Source organism: Limulus polyphemus, unplaced genomic scaffold (genome assembly GCF_000517525.1).
Source record: "Limulus polyphemus unplaced genomic scaffold, Limulus_polyphemus-2.1.2 Scaffold4924, whole genome shotgun sequence".
In the NCBI taxonomy this organism is placed as follows: Eukaryota; Metazoa; Arthropoda; class Merostomata; order Xiphosura; family Limulidae; genus Limulus; species Limulus polyphemus.
In genome coordinates this window covers 1-11,670 of record NW_013670534.1, presented here as the reverse complement: position 1 = coordinate 11,670, position 11,670 = coordinate 1, and the positions used below count along the sequence as shown (strand labels likewise).

Here is an 11,670-nt window from a genome sequence, read left to right as displayed (position 1 = left end):
ATGCACTACAATGTCAATAAGGACACTGCAGCAATGCCAGGGTTTTGTGAGCACTATACCCAAACACCAGCATCAGACATGATGTCCACAACACCCATTGACCCTAAGGGGTCCATCCGTCTACAGGAATTCAAGGCCAAAATGGTGTGTTGCAGTGCCCCAGACACTACTCAACCACCAGGATCCTCTCCTCCTTTTCACTGGTCGCCACGCATGGCAAACACGTGGGTGGATGTTTAGATCCCAGAGGAAGGAACTGAAAATACAGAACCTTCCCTAGGAGGTCCCCTCACCATGTACTTAAAACTTCCTATGTATTGTCATATGATCAACAAGCTATGAAAATTCTCTACTTTAGCTCTCTGTATCTTCAATAATACAATGGTAGTTGAGTAAAGATAAGTCCAGACAATAATTTGCTTACATAATATTTTGACTCACTCATTTCGGGGTACTCTAAATGAATACAGTTCAAACAAGTAATAAATTTTTTCAACTCCTGACAGGTGCCATGTCCACCTTCAACAGATTTCTTTGAGATTTATAGCCTACATGTAGATGCTACATACATACACATGTATATTAATTAGAAAGAGATCATTTTACATTCTAATCTAACAATAGTTATTTTCAAATTTGTATGCAGTCGCCTTTATGGATTTCGTGTAATTAACTCTAGTATTGTTGGCTGCTTGATTGACTATAGCACTTATGGTTGTTTCTTACCTATATGTGTTATAGTTAGATATACAGTTTAAATTGTATTTAGGTTTTACTATTATATTTTAGTTATGTTTTAAAATGCATAATTAAAACGTTTAAACATTTTTTTAAATGTACATCATACTTTGTTTGTGTTCTTAAGGCTTATATTACGTGCTGAACGAAAATTTTGTCTAAGTGTTGCACGTCTCCCAAAGAAACTGCAATATGCATCAAGGACACTGTTGATTTGTGTTGAGATGAATGATAAGTAGTAAAGGACAAGAAAGGAAAATGAAACATTCAAAATTAACTGTACGTGAAAAGGAAAAGAGCTGAAATTACAAATATAACAAAAGGAAAATCTTTAATGATATTCTACAATAAATTAAAAGGTATGTATTTTTTTCTATTCTCTAATTTTAATTATTTTGTTGCATTGTACAATGATGATAATAGCTAGAGTTAGTGATTTGGTAGAGAAAATGAAAAATAAAATATAAACATTTACCTTAAAAAAACTTGATATAATTTTAAGAGGTTCTAGAAATTATGCAAATCAAATATGAAACTATAAGACGAAGAGAAGTATTTTTATACTAAAAATGAAAATCATCTTGCACTCAAATTGTTAATAATTTGAATGCAAGTAACTGCAATAGAAAAATAACATATTTTTAGTAAAAATAATTATAACAACATCATTGTTTGTGTACAAGATACTTATGATCTCTAACAAAATCTTACCAGTTTTTGAATGTATACATTAAGAAATCTCAGAGGTACCGCACGTATTGTTGTACAAGTGAAATTTGCAACTCAATTTCCACAAATTGCAGGAGCCCAACACAAAAGGGTTAAAGGTAATGAATCCAATAGAAGAGACAGTCCCATGTGTATGAACCCTACTGACACGGGTCTGATGGGTCTTCCCATGGTCATAGGTCAAAAGCATGTCATTGCATTTGTTTACTTGCATTCAAAACTTTACTGAACTACTATTTTATAAATTTATGTCAATAAGTTTGGTATCAAATTGTAGATTATAATTCAAATTCTAATATTATATGTTTGTTAATTTCTTAATTTAAAAGTAAATATTAAAAAAAACACAGCTAAACATCAATTTTTGTGTGCCACATGGTATGTTGAATGTAGCACTGGTTCAAATTAGATGTTTCTGATATCAAAGTACAAAATCTACAGTTTCATACGAATTAGGAACTCAAACTACCAGTATGGACAAGCTAGAATATAAAATAAGAACGTCTTATCTTTTCTATTTGCTAAGATATCACTCATGTACTGAATCAAACACAGTGGCCTCTCCACACACCTCTTTCCATTTTTGGAAATGGTCTCTTATATACACTTCTATATATGACATGAATAACCAATCGAAAGCTTAGAATGTCCCCCAAGTGGTTTTCTCAGCTATTTTGACGTGTTATTGTTTAAATTTTGTTCTTTTCACACATGATTTCAAATGATAAGGCAAGTCTTTAGTGAGCTCAAAATTTCATATACTTTTAGATTCAAATATAGCTCACTTACTAAGCTTGATAAATTATGGTGAAATTCTATGGTATCGATATAATAATTTGATTTTTTGGTTATTTCAGATGCATATATAAAACCTAAAAAAATTTTCTTTTCACATCCCCCACATTTCATAAGGCTTAGCAGCCTACAAGTGGCAAATGAGTATAAAGGTCATAATTAGAAGAGATAATTGTTTGCTTTACTTCTTTATTTACTGTTCTATGTTTTGAGAAAAACAAGTTTAAGAATTTATTGTAAATAGTAATAATGTATATACATATATAATGTATTATAATTGAAATGTGACTATATTTTATAAAATACTATTCCAGTAAAACACAATCAAGACAGGTCACTTTGTAAAGACTAAAGGTCAGTTATATATTATTGGATACAGTAACACGAGTGCACGTGCACCGTGTCATTGTAACTTCTGTATTGTTAGCCAAGCATGGCTGGAAGGTCAATATAATAAAAATAATAAATATATATAAATGTATAATGTTATGAGATTTATGCTATTTAGTCTAAGCATTTATATTTTCATGTTATAATTTGTATTTATCCTAGAATGAAAGAGGCATAATTTATATTATAATAATAATTTATTGTATAAACTTTTATGTAATTTAAATTTCTTTTTTAAACCCTTTGCAAAATATCAGAATAAGCTATTTATATATCAGTTAGTATATTTTAATTATAAAACAACAGAAGTGTGGGTCTTACTAAGTAATGATAGTAAAAAGGAAAAATATAAAATTCTTATGATAAGCCTAAAACTATCAAAGTGGTACTAGTACTAGTAGTAGTACGTACAAATCACACAAAGGTATCATTCTGAGTACTAAATCATATTTCTATTATAAACTAAATATAAAATTATGCTAAATTATTGAACTTAAAACTGCAAATTTAAATGCAAAAGAATATAAAAATCACAAACTCCTTCAGTTCAAAGTGCTAAGCATAATCCACATAAAGACCATACACTCGCCACTCAATAGACCTTAACCTAACATTCTCGGATCAACTTTCCCCAAAATATATCTATTTTGAGTTAATTTTTAAATGTAATAATTAATATATATAGATATACGATAGAGCATAATTTAGGCTACTATAGAAAAATAATAAAAGTCACATACATCCCATGCAGTTTTTCCAGAAGCAAATTTTCTAAGGCTTATAAAAAAAATTACTATTGACCACTACTAAGTACAACCTCTACATAAAATGGCAGTTACTATAATAACTACCACACACGTTCATATTGTAAAATCCATAGGACAAAGTTTCATCATGTGCTTTGTTTATCATCCTATGATTTGCTAAACGTGAAATACAATGATTGGAATAACAGAGTACTGAAATTGACACCTTTGAATAGGATTGGCTAAAAGTTTTACAACCGAAGTTTAATATGCCCAAATGCTCCTTTATAATGAAAACAGGCTAGAAAAAGGTTTAAATACCAATCATAGATGGCAAAAGAAGCGCTAAAGTGCAAGGAAAAAAATTTTTTAAATGTTTACTTTTTTTTCCTTAGAGAGTGCTTATTTATAGTCTCTAACATATTTTGGGATTTTTTTAAATTAAATTTCTCTTCAAACTTCTATAAATAAGGCAATTTATTATAAATAATTGAATGTTATGATACTATTTACAAAAATAAAATCTGAAATCAATAAAAGATAAGTTCTCTATAATTTTTTCAATTCACAAATGTGATTTTGCTCTCACAATAAGACGAAATGACCACAGTAGGTAACAGGTAAAGTGGAGCTCATCTCTAGCATATAATTCATCCTTACTCTGAAACCTATCCCAACTAGCAAACCTGTTGTTCTAAGCATATCACTCATATTTTATTTCAGCCTTGGATTCTGCTAAGCTATTCATTTCTACACCTAACCCAAAGCAGTCCCACAAGAGTTTCCTGTCAATTTCTATCCCTAAACCATGGAAGGAGTTTTTCGAAGCAACTCTTCCAATATAATTTCCAACATCATTCACTCCTAGATGCACTTCAAAAACAGTATGATTCTTAGTAACAGCAACTAAGTTGACTTATTATGATGTTCTGTACATCAACACCTGGAAAGCAGATTCTTGCCTTAGACTTACTATGATTCACACTACAAAAAACTTTATCAGAATATTTAATGAGAGGATCCCCCCCCCCCCCAATGGAAACTTCTTGAACATCAATTTCCTGATCATAAGTAAAGCCATTAAATATAAAAGGGTATTACTTAACTGGAAAAAAAATCATCTTAGAGAATATATTCTTGGACTACTTATTCACTTCATCAGAAATTCAAAACGTTTTGTGCATAAATAAACCAGGGGCTGCCAATTTTTTATAAAAACTACTTGTCCATGGGACAAATTGCTTGAAAAATCTACTTGTCCCATCACTGTCCCATAAAATACACAAATAAATCAAATATAACTTTTATCTATAATATGCTTTTACTTAACAATGAATAACTGTTGAAATTACTGTGGTCAACTGGACCAAAAGCAAATAAAAAAAGACATAAAGCAGTCAATATATTCTTGCCAAACTTAGCATATCTGATTTTTGTGTATGTTCTGCATCTGCTGTTGACACATCGAATGTAAACATCATCTCCACCAGCTTCAAGATATTGCTGAGATTGGAAGTTTTTGTTGACAGCATGGTTGAGTATACAGACAGAACTGGTATATTTTTGTGCCTGAAACTTTTCATGTGCACTTTTAGTCCAGCAACTCCTCCTCAGTGAAAAAGATATTAAATTGAATAATTTGTTCAATTTTCAATTTGTCATATGAACTGAGCTCTTCTCTACTTTCAGGCCAAAATGTATAGTCAAAAACACTGAATGCCTGAACTGACATGCAGTTGGAGTTGAAAAACCTTTCACCTTCTGTCAATTAGTTTAACATTATATGTTAGACTGGTTGCTGAGGGACAGTGACCAGACAACTTGATCTCAGCTGAATCATCCTCAAACTTCCTTTCTTCTTGGTGGTTTTTCTTAAGAAACTGCTGCATATATACAACTGAGTCATTCTTTAGTTCTACTAATCTTAAGACACACTGTTCCACTGCAGGCATGTATCAACAGTAGATCATTAGATTAAAAGAATTCTGAAAGATGTGATACTGGTTCTAGGGTATCCTCTTATGCTGTTGTGTTTTGATGAAACTGACATTAGTGACTTGATTAGGACCTTCCTTGCCTTAGCTGCTGACACAGTCACTGTTAACTTGACCTATATACAAAATCCCAACCTGCAGGTTTTGCTGCAAAAGCATTTAAATCTCTTGCTTTGCTTGAGACCCATCACACCTGTTTCACATCACTGAAGTGGACAAAATTTTCATCTATAACTCTTGTAATTTCTTTTGGATTTCATCTCATTTTTGGGCTTTTCAGTAAAATTTAAAAATCAATTTCAAAGTTTCTTCAAACTCAGAAATGTAAGGTAAGAATTTCACTGTATCAAGGATTGTCAGCTGAAGGTTGTAAGCTACACTATGAAGGGGGAGTAGAAATGCTTTTTTTTAATAGTACTGCAACTCCACCTTTAGAAACCATAATAACAGCTGCACCATCAAAATTACCTGATATTAATGTTGGTCCTGGTTTTTTGGGAACTTCATATCAGTGAAATCCAAAAACACCTTCTTAATTCTGCTAACTATATCATCTAGGACACCTAATGCATGTGCATATTCCAGTGGAACAAGATTTGCTAATACTGTACAGAGCTTTCCTTCAGTAACCTTTACTAGCCCAGTTTTCTGTTCAATGATGGGACTGTCTGTGTTCCCATTGGCTACAATACATATGAACCTTGATCCACTATCTATATCCTCGATGTCACATCTAAAGACTTTTGCCTCACACCTAACAAGTGCAGAGATTTTCCTTCCATCTATGTAATTGTCTCCTACATCCATACTAGCCTTCTCCATTGTTCTGCACAGAATTTCCATGTCTGGTGGAGGATTGCCTTGTCTACCAATTAACTATGAATTGCTAAACAATATTAATATCTTCTTTTCCACCTTCTTCAGTTTGTGCATTGTCTGCACAACAAGAGCTTTCCCCTTGGACTAAGCTATAGAAGTGGGAGAACTCGCTCTCTCCATCCATAATAGTACTGTATAATTTTCTATTCTCCTAATTATACCAGAATACACATGCCATGCGAGCTTTGTTGGTTTTGTGTGCTCTGACTAGCTCAATACAGAACTGGTCCCAACCATTCAAGAAAGCATTGTTGCTTGATATAGATTGACTACCCACTATTGTAGGATATTTCAGGTAAACTTCTCAATACAGTTTGGAGACTGATTCTCAGTGGGACTCTTCCCTTATGAACTAACCATGGCCAAGTTTCCTTCCAATGAGACTGAAATATTCTCTTATTTTTTATTTTTTTTTTGTGGCAGAGAGTTGACTGCTGTTACAAACAGTTGTAGTGTTATCACTGGTAGTTGGTTTACAGGGCTTTATTTTTTTTACCCCCTTTATCTTCACGATTTTTACTGAACCAAAATTTAAAAGACTCTGAGACATGATTAATGCGTTACACTCAAGATTGAACTCTAATGTTTTGGGCTCCACTTCTATACTGCACTTACTAGTTTTTCTTAGAGTATGCAATTTGTGTGTCCTTACCGGCTTAAAACAGTTCCTTGGCAGTGAAAAAAACATTGAATAAATTTTAGACAGAATTTTCTGAGTAGTGAAATATGAATGGGCATTCTTTAAAATGCAGTTCAACAAAAACCAGCAAAAAATTAAATTACTGCAATGCAAATTAGATGAAAGTTATTGTGCTTTTCTGTTTATGTGCAAGTTGGTTTCATTACCATAGCTACATACAAATTATGTGTCAAACTAGTTACTTTGATCATTTATTAATTTGATAATTTTGAATTTGACACAGGACTGTATACTGTATTCCACTTTGACTTCCCTCAAACTGTTTTTTCTGTTCTTGCTTTCACTTTGCTAATGGAATTTGACATCCTGGAATATATGTACATTTAATGTATTTTTTACCAGGTAAACTATTTAGGTAGAGTACTTACTTCAAAAACTGATGTGTTGAAGTGTTTTAAGGTTTATATTAACCAAACTGAAGATACTGTAGCACCTTCCCTTCACAGTACTAGCAATAAAGAATCCGTGTTTAATTTTTATTAACCTCAATAAAACACCCTTTTCAACCTGTCACATCCAAACACACATATAAAAGTGTCTGCTATATTGCTCTAACACATGCCCCCAAACTATCATCACACACATGTATGTCTGACCAGCAAACAGAACACATTCAACACATAGGTACATTAAACAATAGCAAACTTCTGAGCTTCCCTTGAGTTATTGTTGCTACATTATATTTTGTATTTTAATTATTAATGCTTGTGCAATATATATAACAGTGCAGCAGTGTGATTTGAGTTATATAATGGGATGACACAGTAATATCAAAGTTTTATTAAAAAAAAAAAAAGAGATAAAAATTAAATTCAAATAAAAGCTACTTGTCTGATGGATAAAGTGAAATGGAAAACTTGTTGACCAGGCCTCAGGTGATATGAATTGGAAAACTCTTATCAATATTTTCTTGCAATAAAAATGGTGCATAGAAATTCCACATCAAAAATGACTGTATACTTGTGATTTTATGGTTAATGAGAGTTCTGATTTTTTTATATCCTTGTATTGTATGAAGTTTCATGAAGTAATTTCTTTTATACTTTTAACTAAATAAAAACCCTTTACATTATTCCATTATGTGTCAACAAGTCTAACTTCATTGTTAACACTTTGATATAATTCTGCCCTTAACTATGAGATGCACTTTTGTTACAAAAATGTTGAAAGTACACGATCTTTGTTTAATTTTACAAATTTTCTAATGTTTTGTTAAACTTACAATTGTAATAACTTTTGTTTAAAAATGACTAATGCTTACTTAATGTGATTTTGTTATAACTAAGCCAGTATGTTTTCCTAGATCAATAAGAGCTTCACCTTATTCTTGAAGTACATGTAAGTTGTAAGGTTTCTTTCCACACTTACATGATTGTTTTTATTTCACCCGTAGCATAAAAAATATGTATTTAACCATTCCTAATTAAACTGAGATGCCACACATACTTATATATTAATTATTTCACTTGCTACAAATTTTATACTTGATTACATTCAAAAAAGTACAATTAGCCTTTATATTCATATGGTATGAATTATTTACTATATTTATTTCACAATTAGTGTATTTTTCATAATACTGTTAAATATATATACTTTTTTATGAATGAAACCACTGCATTTGTCTACATTTTTCAAAACCTACAACTTATAATTATATACTTGATAACAACTGAATATAGCATAAAGCTTACGACAAGGTTTTTGTTTAAGACTATGAAATGACTGGGTTTTTAAACATTCTCTTGTGTTTTTAAAAGAAACTATATTAGCAATACTCCTGACCCTGTCAGAAATACTGAAATTAATCTCAAACATAAAGATATATCAATCCCTTGTTGGTGAGTAGTAAAAGTTTCACATTCTTTCCAAACTTTCTTCCCTGGCTTTTCAGGAAAATTTTCAGATTTTCCAGATATGCACACATGTCCACAGAGTTTGAAAATAAAGCACTAGGTTCAGAAAAGGTTTCCTACAGTGCATTAAAGGAGATCACATATCAGATATGCATGCCTATCTCTTTCATATTTGTTAGACAGAGAGTAGGCAGATACCTGTGAAATGAGTTGATAATGTTACTCCTATTTATAAAGGGATTGATAGGAATTGCCCTGGAAATCATAGGTCAAATAATCTTACTTCTGTAGCAGGAAAAATTCTAGTGTGATTATAGAAGATATAGAAAACCATTTAGTGAAATATCATATCACAAAACAAAAACATGGTAATAATCTTAATAGGTTTGTTTTGAGTAAACTTACTGATTATAAGTATTATTTTATTACAAGTTACAGCTTTCACAGTAAGGAAGAATATTTCAAAAACAGGTACAAAATTTTGGTTACTGAAGTACACAAGTATTAACTGTAAAAGAAGTATTCAAGTCAACATTCAACAATCCAACAACATATTTGAATTTTAAAATTGAAGTGGTGTGATCGAGGTCATCCTGCTGCCATCTGCAGTAATACCAGCAGCATGTTATCAAAGAGACTGACGCAATCTTACAGACATCCCATGAGACAGCGTTGTCGGAGTAAACCAAAATTTAGTATGATAGAGTATATATTGCTGCATATCTGCAGTATGGCTTAAAACTAACCTTACAAATATTAAAACCAACAAATCTGATTGTGGAAACTTGCCTATTCTCTTGACTGTAATGGCACAACTTTGAAGGTGGACCCATCGTCCCTTTATTTTGCCCTCTCCCCTAGAAAAATTTCTGCAGATGCCCATACTTCTTTGTGTTATATCTTGAATATAACAGAACAAAAAATTTAGTTTTGAAAAGACAAGCTAGGATCTAGTTATGACAGTTTTATTTTTTTTACATTTGTGACAGATTACTTTCATTAAGAAATGAGTGCTGTTGACAATAGTGGAGGCTAGCACTTTACAAGTGTTTAAGTGGAGAATCCATAATTTCCCAAAGAATTAAAATTGTGAGATAGCAAATTCTACTTTCATTTTATTATGGTTTTGTTTACTGTTCACTTATTATACCTTCTTTTGTTTAGATAAACTATGAATTTTTAGTTATATTAAGGGTCTAACTTACTTTCTAGTTAGAACACATTGAATTTGAGTGTTTGAATTACGAAACTGACAAATGCTTATCCTGCAGTTATATACAGATATTGTTGTGAAGGATAATATAAATTAGCTAGTTATGAGATATAACCTCTTGGTATAACACTAAATAAAAATGCTGCCTGAGCTTAAATGAGTTAGTTCACAAGGTACAGTTATAATGAATTATTGCTGATTGTTGCTTGATATTGTCACTGATCTTGAAGTTGAAGTGGTTTACTTTTGAAATAGTTTTCTTGGAATTAACTTTATTTTTTTCTTATGGTTTCCATAATTCCTTTATTTATTGAAATTAATAACATCGATATTTGTATTATATGGTTTATTAAAATTTGTATCAAGTCCAAACGATGCACGTATTTATTAACTTTTTTGTTGTCTTTTTAAGTTATAAGATTTATATCTGAATTGTTTAAAAGTTTTATTTTAGATTTCTGTTGTTGTTACAGTTTAACAAATTGCTTTTTTGTTCGACCATGGTTATAGCGGCGTTTTGCTTTAGTCCGTTACAAAATGATTATAATCTTTTCCTTTCCTTGGATGTGAGCGTACAGAAACAGCTTTGTATTTGAACTCGAACTTTGAAGACCAAACTGGTCCCCTGAAAGTTGAAGTTGTCCGTATATTACGTATACTATAGTCTCGATTATGCACAGCATAATCTTGCATCATTCAAGAAAATTACAACTGTTATGCAGGCTACTGACTATTACTATTAGTTGTACTACTACTAGTATTAAGGCTAGAAAGTGTATCTCCGATACACATGCTTTATTTACTAATTTACTTTAATAAAAAGTATATTTAGATTTTTTCGACGGCCCATCACAAAGACAATTTTCTCCAATATTTCATAAAATTATAAAAATAAAATAAACGTAATAAGAACATCCCTAACACTAACTTAAAGTAACTTACGCACCAGAGTTGGCTACGCTTCCGTGACGATACAAGAGGTCTAAAATACTTGAACCTCAATATTATTAAACGTTATAATATACAACATTCACACGACGGTAACAGACATCTTGAAATACTGTTTAAAAACACTCTGTACCCGTCTGCACTACTAGACATGCGCAAAAAATGTCACAAAACTGACACGGAATCATTTGACAGTATTTGAGAAGTTTAAGAAGTTCCATGTATAAGACGACCCAGGTTTTTTGAGTAAATGAAACTGTATTTCTTTGATGATCGGTGTATAAAACGCCCTTTATTGTTAAACAAGTCTAGGATGTGTAACGAATTTGATATTATATATTTATTTTAATATCAACGTTTGTTTGGATTAATTTTATATTTAGAAACATGCACAGCTTATACTGTTAAATATTGTTACGTCTCCGTTTGTTAATTGATTTTTCCGTAACTTCGTTCCAACGAAACTTTAACGACACAAGTCTTTACTTAATAAAACTGGTTTATTCTTTCCGAATATAACTTAACCGATACACTCAACAATCCCGCTAAACAAACGCTATAGCAACGAACGTCAATAATACTCCGACCGCAGATCAATTACTCACTATCTACACATTAATGCGTCACGTTGTGACCATCTTATATATATATACCAGCGTAACCTATTTCTAGTAAGAACTTG

The 11,670-nt window shown here is 31.5% G+C and overlaps 1 protein-coding gene across 2 annotated transcripts in view; it reads right to left on the bottom strand.

The window, feature by feature from the left end:
• The window catches only part of LOC106471868 (prolyl 3-hydroxylase OGFOD1-like), a 72,073-nt gene extending 60,911 nt beyond the window's left edge, over positions 1 to 11,162 (bottom strand). Inside the window, exon 1 of one of the 2 annotated variants that reach the window (XM_013932492.2) lies at positions 10,987 to 11,162. The gene's annotated coding sequence lies outside the window, so the exon portion shown is untranslated. The remainder of the gene's footprint in view (positions 1 to 10,986) is intronic. The other variant, XM_013932493.2, reaches the window with a different exon arrangement.
• Between the last annotated feature and the right edge of the window lie 508 nt (positions 11,163 to 11,670).